The sequence below is a fragment of the Scyliorhinus torazame genome, chromosome 19, assembly GCF_047496885.1.
Source record: "Scyliorhinus torazame isolate Kashiwa2021f chromosome 19, sScyTor2.1, whole genome shotgun sequence".
Classification (NCBI taxonomy): Eukaryota; Metazoa; Chordata; class Chondrichthyes; order Carcharhiniformes; family Scyliorhinidae; genus Scyliorhinus; species Scyliorhinus torazame.
Window position 1 is genome coordinate 7816065 of NC_092725.1, and position 8203 is coordinate 7824267.

General features: G+C 41.3%; 1 protein-coding gene across 1 annotated transcript in view; it reads left to right on the forward strand.

Moving 5' to 3' along the window:
- LOC140395999 (myc-associated zinc finger protein-like) overlaps positions 1-7746 on the forward strand; it is a 182611-nt gene extending 174865 nt beyond the window's left edge. The window contains 1 exon segment of the mRNA XM_072484036.1: positions 7467-7746. The gene's annotated coding sequence lies outside the window, so the exon portion shown is untranslated.
- The last annotated feature ends 457 nt before the right edge of the window (positions 7747-8203 follow it).

The window sequence follows — 8203 nt, forward strand, 5'->3', positions numbered from 1 at the left end:
TATTGAGGAGGTTTATTCTGGGATATTGAGGGTGTTTATTCTGGGATATTGAGGGTGTTTATTCTGGGATATTGAGGTGTTTATTCTGGGATATTGAGGGTGTTTATTCCAGGATATTGAGGGGTTTATTGTGGGATATTGACGGGTTTATTCTGGGATATTGACGGGTTTATTCTGGGATATTGAGGGTGATTATTCTGGGATATTGAGGTGTTTATTCTGGGATATTGAGGGTGTTTATTCCAGGATATTGAGGGGTTTATTCTGGGATATTGAGGGGTTTATTCTGGAATATTGAGGGGTTTATTCTGGGATATTGAGGGGTTTATTCTGTGATATTGAGGGGTTTATTCTGGGATATTGAGGGGTTTATTATGGGATACTGAGGGTGTTTATTCTGGGATATTGAGGGGTTTATTCTGGGATATTGACGGGTTTATTCTGGGATATTGACGGGTTTATTCTGGAATATTGAGGGGTTTATTCTGGGATACTGAGGGGTTTATTTTGGGATATTGAGGGGTTTATTCTGGGATATTGAGGGGTTTATTATGGGATACTGAGGGGTTTATTATGGGATACTGAGGGTGTTTATTCTGGGATATTGAGTGATTTATTCTGGGATACTGAGTGTGTTTATTCTGGGATATTGAGTGATTTATTCTGGGATATTGAGGGTGTTTATTCTGGGATATTGAGGGTGTTTATTCTGGGATATTGACGGGTTTATTCTGGGATATTGACGGGTTTAGTCTGGAATATTGAGGGTGTTTATTCTGGAATATTGAGGGGTTTATTCTGGGATATTGACGGGTTTATTCTGGAATATTGAGGGTGTTTATTCTGGAATATTGAGGGGTTTATTCTGGGATATTGACGGGTTTATTCTGGGATATTGAGGGGTTTATTCTGGGATATTGAGGGTGTTTATTCTGGGATATTGAGGGTGTTTATTCTGGGATAGTGAGGGGTTTATTCTGGGATATTGAGGGTGTTTATTCTGGGATAGTGAGGGTGTTTATTCTGGGATATTGAGGTTGTTTATTCTGGGATATTGAGGGTGTTTATTCTGGGATATTGAGGGTGTTTATTCCGGGATATTGAGGGTGTTTATTCTGGGATATTGAGGGGTTTATTCTGGGATATTGAGGGTGTTTATTCCGGGATATTGAGGGTGTTTATTCTGGGATATTGAGGGTGTTTATTCTGGGATATTGACGGGTTTATTCTGGAATATTGAGGGGGTTATTCTGGGATATTGAGGGTGTTTATTCCGGGACATTGGGGGTGTTTATTCTGGGATAGTGAGGTTGTTTGTTCTGGGATACTGAGGGTGTTTATTCTGGGATATTGAGGGTGTTTATTCTGGAATATTGAGGGATTTATTCTGGGATATTGACGGGTTTATTCTGGGATATTGAGGGGTCTATTCTGGGATATTGAGGGTGTTTATTCTGGGATATTGAGGGATTTATTCTGGGATATTGAGGGTGTTTATTCTGGGATAGTGGGGTTGTTTATTCTGGGATATTGAGGGTGTTTATTCTGTTATATTGAGGAGGTCTATTCTGGGATATTGAGGGGTTTATTCTGGGATATTGAGGGTGTTTATTCTGGAATATTGAGGGTGTTTATTCTGGGATATTGACGGATTTATTCTGGGATATTGACGGGTTTATTCTGGGATATTGAGGGGTTTATTCTGGGATATTGAGGGTGTTTATTCTGGGATATTGAGGGGTTTATTCTGGGATATTGAGGGTGTTTATTCTGGGATATTGAGGTGTTTATTCTGGGATATTGAGGGGTTTATTCTGGGATATTGAGGGGTTTATTCTGGGATATTGAGGGTGTTTATTCTGGGATATTGAGGTGTTTATTCTGGGATATTGAAGTATTTATTCTGGGATATTGAGGGTGTTTATTCCGGGATATTGAGGGGTTTATTCTGGGATATTGAGGAGGTCTTTCTGGGATATTGAAGGGTTTATTATGGGATACTGAGGGTGTTTATTCTGGGTTATTGAGGTGTTTATTCTGGGATATTGACGGGTTTATTCTGGAATATTGAGGGTGTTTATTCTGGGATATTGAGGGTGTTTATTCTGGGATATTGAGGGTGTTTATTCTGGGATATTGACGGGTTTATTCTGGAATATTGAGGGTGTTTATTCTGGGATATTGAGGGGTTTATTCTGGGATATTGAGGGTGTTTATTCTGGGATATTTAGGGGTTTATTCTGGAATATTGAGGTGTTTATTCTGGGATAATGAGGTTGTTTATTCTGGGATATTGAGGGTGTTTATTCTGGGATATTGAGGGTGTTTATTCCGGGATATTGAGGTGTTTATTCTGGGATATTGAGTGGTTTATTCTGGGATATTGAGGGTGTTTATTCTGGGATATTGACGGGTTTATTCTGGAATATTGAGGGGTTTATTCTGGATTATTGAGGTGTTTATTCTGGGATATTGAGGGGTTTATTCTGGGATATTGACGGGTTCATTCTGGAATATTGAGAGGTTTATTCTGGGATATTGAGGGGTTTATTCTGGGATATTGACCGGTTTATTCTGGGATATTGACGGGTTTATTCTGGGATATTGAGGGTGTTTATTCTTGAATATTGAGGGTGTTTATTCTGGGATATTGAGGGGTTTATTCTGGGATATTGAGGGGTTTATTCTGGAATATTGAGGGTGTTTATTCTGGGATATTGAGGGGTTTATTCTGGGATATTGAGGTGTTTATTCTGGGATAGTGAGGTTGTTTATTCTGGGATATTGAGGGTGTTTATTCTGGGATATTTAGGGGTTTATTCTGGAATATTGAGGTGTTTATTCTGGGATAGTGAGGTTGTTTATTCTGGGATATTGAGGGTGTTTATTCTGGGATATTGAGGGTGTTTATTCCGGGATATTGAGGTGTTTATTCTGGGATATTGAGGGGTTTATTCTGGGATATTGAGGGTGTTTATTCTGGGATATTGACGGGTTTATTCTGGAATATTGAGGGGTTTATTCTGGATTATTGAGGTGTTTATTCTGGGATATTGAGGGGTTTATTCTGGGATATTGAGGGGCTTATTCTGGGATATTGACGGGTTCATTCTGGAATATTGAGAGGTTTATTCTGGGATATTGAGGGGTTTATTCTGGGATATTGACGGGTTTATTCTGGGATATTGACGGGTTTATTCTGGGATATTGAGGGTGTTTATTCTTGAATATTGAGGGTGTTTATTCTGGGATATTGAGGGTGTTTATTATGGGATACTGAGGGTGTTTATTCTGGGATATTGAGGGTGTTTATTCTGGAATATTGAGGGGTTTATTCTGGGATATTGAGGGGTTTATGGTGGGATCTTGAGGGGTTTATTCTGGGATATTGAGGTGTTTATTCTGGGATATTGAGGGGTTTATTCTGGGATATTGAGGGTGTTTATTATGCGATACTAAGGGTGTTTATTCTGGGATATTGACCGGTTTATTCTGGGATATTGAGGTGTTTATTCCGGGATATTGAGGGTGTTTATTCTGGAATATTGAGGAGGTCTATTCTGGGATATTGAGGGGTTTATTCTGGGATATTGAGGGTGTTTATTCTGGGATATTGAGGAGGTCTATTCTGGGATATTGAGGTGTTTATTCCGGGATATTGAGGGTGTTTATTCTGGAATATTGAGGAGGTCTATTCTGGGATATTGAGGTGTTTATTCCGGGATATTGAGGGTGTTTATTCTGGGATATTGAGGGTGTTTATTCTGGGATATTGAGGGGTTTATTCTGGGATATTGAGGGTTTTTATTCTGGGATATTGAGGGGTTTATTCTGGGACATTGAGGTGTTTATTCTGGGAAATTGAGGAGGTCTATTCTGGGATATTGAGGGGTTTATTCTGGGATAGTGAGGTTGTTTATCCTGGAATATTGAGGGTGTTTATTCCGGGATATTGAAGAGGTCTATTCTGGGATATTGACGGGATAATTCTGGGATATTGAGGTGTTTATTCTGGGATATTGAGGTGTTTATTCCGGGATATTGAGGAGGTTTATTCTGGGATATTGAGGGTGTTTATTCTGGCATATTGAGGTGTTTATTCTGGGATATTGAGGGGTTTATTCTGGGATATTGACAGGTTTATTCTGGGATATTGAGTGTGATTATTCTGGGATATTGAGGTGTTTATTCTGGGATATTGAGGGTGTTTATTCCAGGATATTGAGGGGTTTATTCTGGGATATTGAGGGGGTTATTCTGGAATATTGAGGGGTTTATTCTGGGATATTGAGGGGTTTATTCTGTGATATTGAGGGGTTTATTCTGGGATATTGAGGGGTTTATTATGGGATACTGAGGGTGTTTATTCTGGGATATTGAGGTGTTTATTCTGGGATATTGATGGGTTTATTCTGGGAGATTGACGGGTTTATTCTGGAATATTGAGGGGTTTATTCGGGGATATTGAGGGGTTTATTCTGGGATATTGAGGGGTTTATTCTGGGATATTGAGGGGTTTATTCTGGGATTTTGAGGGGTTTATTATGGGATACTGAGGGGTTTATTATGGGATACTGAGGGTGTTTATTCTGGGATATTGAGTGATTTATTCTGGGATACTGAGTGTGTTTATTCTGGGATATTGAGTGATTTATTCTGGGATATTGAGGGTGTTTATTCTGGGATATTGAGGGTGTTTATTCTGGGATATTGACGGGTTTATTCTGGGATATTGACGGGTTTATTCTGGAATATTGAGGGTGTTTATTCTGGAATATTGAGGGGTTTATTCTGGGATATTGACGGGTTTATTCTGGAATATTGAGGTGTTTATTCTGGAATATTGAGGGGTTTATTCTGGGATATTGAGGGTGTTTATTCTGGAATATTGAGGGTGTTTATTCTGGAATATTGAGGGGTTTATTCTGGGATATTGACGGGTTTATTCAGGGATATTGAGGGGTTTATTCTGGGATATTGAGGGTGTTTATTCTGGGATATTGAGGGTCTTTATTCCGGGATATTGAGGGTGTTTATTCTGGGATATTGAGGGGTTTATTCTGGGATATTGACGGGTTTATTCTGGAATATTGAGGGGTTTATTCTTGGATATTGAGGGTGTTTATTCCGGGATATTGAGGGTGTTTATTCTGGGATAGTGAGGTTGTTTATTCTGGGATACTGAGGGTGTTTATTCTGGGATATTGAGGGTGTTTATTCTGGAATATTGAGGGATTTATTCTGGGATATTGACGGGTTTATTCTGGGATATTGAGGGGTCTATTCTGGGATATTGAGGGTGTTTATTCTGGGATATTGAGGGATTTATTCTGGGATATTGAGGGGTTTATTCTGGGATATTGAGGGTGTTTATTCTGGGATATTGAGGGGTTTATTCTGGGATATTGAGGGTGTTTATTCCGGGATATTGAGGGTGTTTATTCTGGGATAGTGAGGTTGTTTATTCTGGGATATTGAGGGTGTTTATTCTGGGATATTGAGGGGTTTATTCTGGGATAGTGAGGTTGTTTATTCTGGGATATTGAGGGGTCTATTCTGGGATATTGAGGGGTTTATTCTGGGATATTGAGGGTGTTTATTCTGGAATATTGAGGGGTTTATTCTGGGATATTGACGGGTTTATTCTGGGATATTGACGGGTTTATTCTGGAACATTGAGGGGTTTATTCTGGGATATTGAGGGTGTTTATTCTGGGATATTGAGGGGTTTATTCTGGGATATTGACGGGTTTATTCTGGGATATTGAGGGTGTTTATTCTGGGATATTGAGGGGTTTATTCTGGGATATTGAGGGGTTTATTCTGGGATATTGACGGGTTTATTCTGGAACATTGAGGGGTTTATTCTGGGATATTGAGGGGTTTATTCTGGGATATTGAGGGGTTTATTCTGGGATATTGAGGGTGTTTATTCTGGGATATTGAGGGGTTTATTCTGGAATATTGAGGGTGTTTATTCTGGGATATTGAGGGGTTTATTCTGGGATATTGAAGGTGTTTATTCCGGGATATTGAGGTGTTTATTCGGGGATATTGAGGGGTTTATTCTGGGATATTGAGGGGTCTATTCTGGGATATTGAGGGGTTTATTCTGGGATATTGAGGGTGTTTATTCTGGGATATTGAGGGGTTTATCCTGGGATATTGAGGGTGTTTATTCTGGAATAATGAGGGTGTTTATCCTGGGATATTGAGGGGTTTATTCTGGAATATTGAGGGTGTTTATTCTGGGATATTGAGGGTGTTTATTCTGGGATATTGAGGGGTTTATTCTGGGATATTGAGGGTGTTGATTCTGGGTTATTGAGGGGTTTATTCTGGAATATTGCGGGGTTTATTCTGGGATATTGAGGGTGTTTATTCTGGGACATTGCGGGGTTTATTCTGGGATATTGAGGGCGTTTATTCTGGGATATTGACGGGTTTATTCTGGGATATTGAGGGCGTTTATTCTGGGATATTGACGGGTTTATTCTGGAATATTGAGGGTGTTTTTTCTGGAATATTGAGGGTGTTTATTCTGGAATATTGCGGGGTTTATTCTGGGATATTGAGGGTGTTTATTCTGGGACATTGCGGGGTTTATTCTGGGATATTGAGGGCGTTTATTCTGGGATATTGACGGGTTTATTCTGGGATATTGAGGGGTTTATTCTGGGATATTGAGGGGTTTATTCTGGGATATTGAGGGGTTTATTCTGGGATATTGAGGGGTTTATTCCGGGATATTGAGGTGTTTATTCTGGGATATTGAGGGGTTTATTCTGGAATATTGAGCGGTTTATTCTGGAATATTGAGGGGTTTATTCTGGAATATTGAGGGGTTTATTCTGGGATATTGAGGGGTTTATTCTGGGATATTGAGGGGTTTATTCCGGGATATTGAGGGTGTTTATTCTGGAATATTGAGCGGTTTATTCTGGGATATTGAGGGGTTTATTCTGGGATATTGAGGTGTTTATTCTGGGATATTGAGGTGTTTATTCTGGGATATTGAGGGGTTTATTCCGGGATATTGAGGTGTTTATTCTGGGATATTGAGGGGTTTATTCTGGGATATTGAGGGTGTTTATTCTGGGATATTGAGGGTGTTTATTCTGGGATATTGAGGGTGTTTATTCTGGGATATTGACGGGTTTATTCTGGAATATTGAGCGTGTTTTTTCTGGAATATTGAGGGGTTTATTCTGGGATATTGAGGGGTTTATTCTGGGATATTGAGGTGTTTATTCTGGGATATTGAGGGGTTTATTCCGGGATATTGAGGTGTTTATTCTGGGATATTGAGGGTGTTTATTCTGGGATATTGAGGGGTTTATTCTGGAATATTGAGGGGTTTATTCTGGAATATTGAGGGTGTTTATTCTGGGATATTGAGAGGTTTATTCTGGAATATTGGTGCTGTTCCCACATTCTGACCCCCCCCCTTTCTGTGTCTCCCACAGGTTCCGGTGAATCCTGTCCTCTCCATTGGCTCCTACAGAACCTCCCGTGACTTCCGGTCCGCCTGAGGGGTAGCCATCCCTACCACAGCCATCCCGGCAGCTTTGTGGGAACAGGAGATGCTGCAGCTCCCAAAACATCCGGACTGCTGGGAGAGATGGACATGGCGCTGGAGATAGGGAGAGAGAGAGAAGGAGAGGTGGAGGCGGGAGATGGAGGGGGCTTGGACGGAGCAAAGTGATTGGGCAAAAGGGCAAACAGGAAAAGACGGGACGTGGGCAAGGGGCGTTGGGAGAGGGAGGGGCAGGGCGAGTGCGAGGGTAAGAGGGAGGGGAAGTGCGAGAGAATGGCAGAGTGAGTGGGAACACGAGGGAGAGAGAGAGACAGGAAGGTGAGGGGGGGGGGGAAGGGGAGAACAAAAATGTGGATGGAGAGAGCGGGGTACAGAGAGAGGTAGATGGCGGAGGGACTGCTTCAGAGGGTGGGGCAGGTGGCAATGGAGCAAGGGGGGAAAAGAGAGAGGCGTAGCGTGAATGATAGCATGAGGGAGAGACGGAAGGGAGGAGAGGAGTGGAAAAGGCAATGAGGGAGATTAAAGAGAGAGAGAGGGCCGAGTGAGAGCAGACGGTAGAGGGAGAGGGCAGGGGAAAGCGGAGGAAGAGGCGGTGGGTAGAAAGAGAGTGGGGAGCGAAGGAGAGCAGGGTAGAGAAATTGGGGGAAGGATCATCGGAGAGAGAGA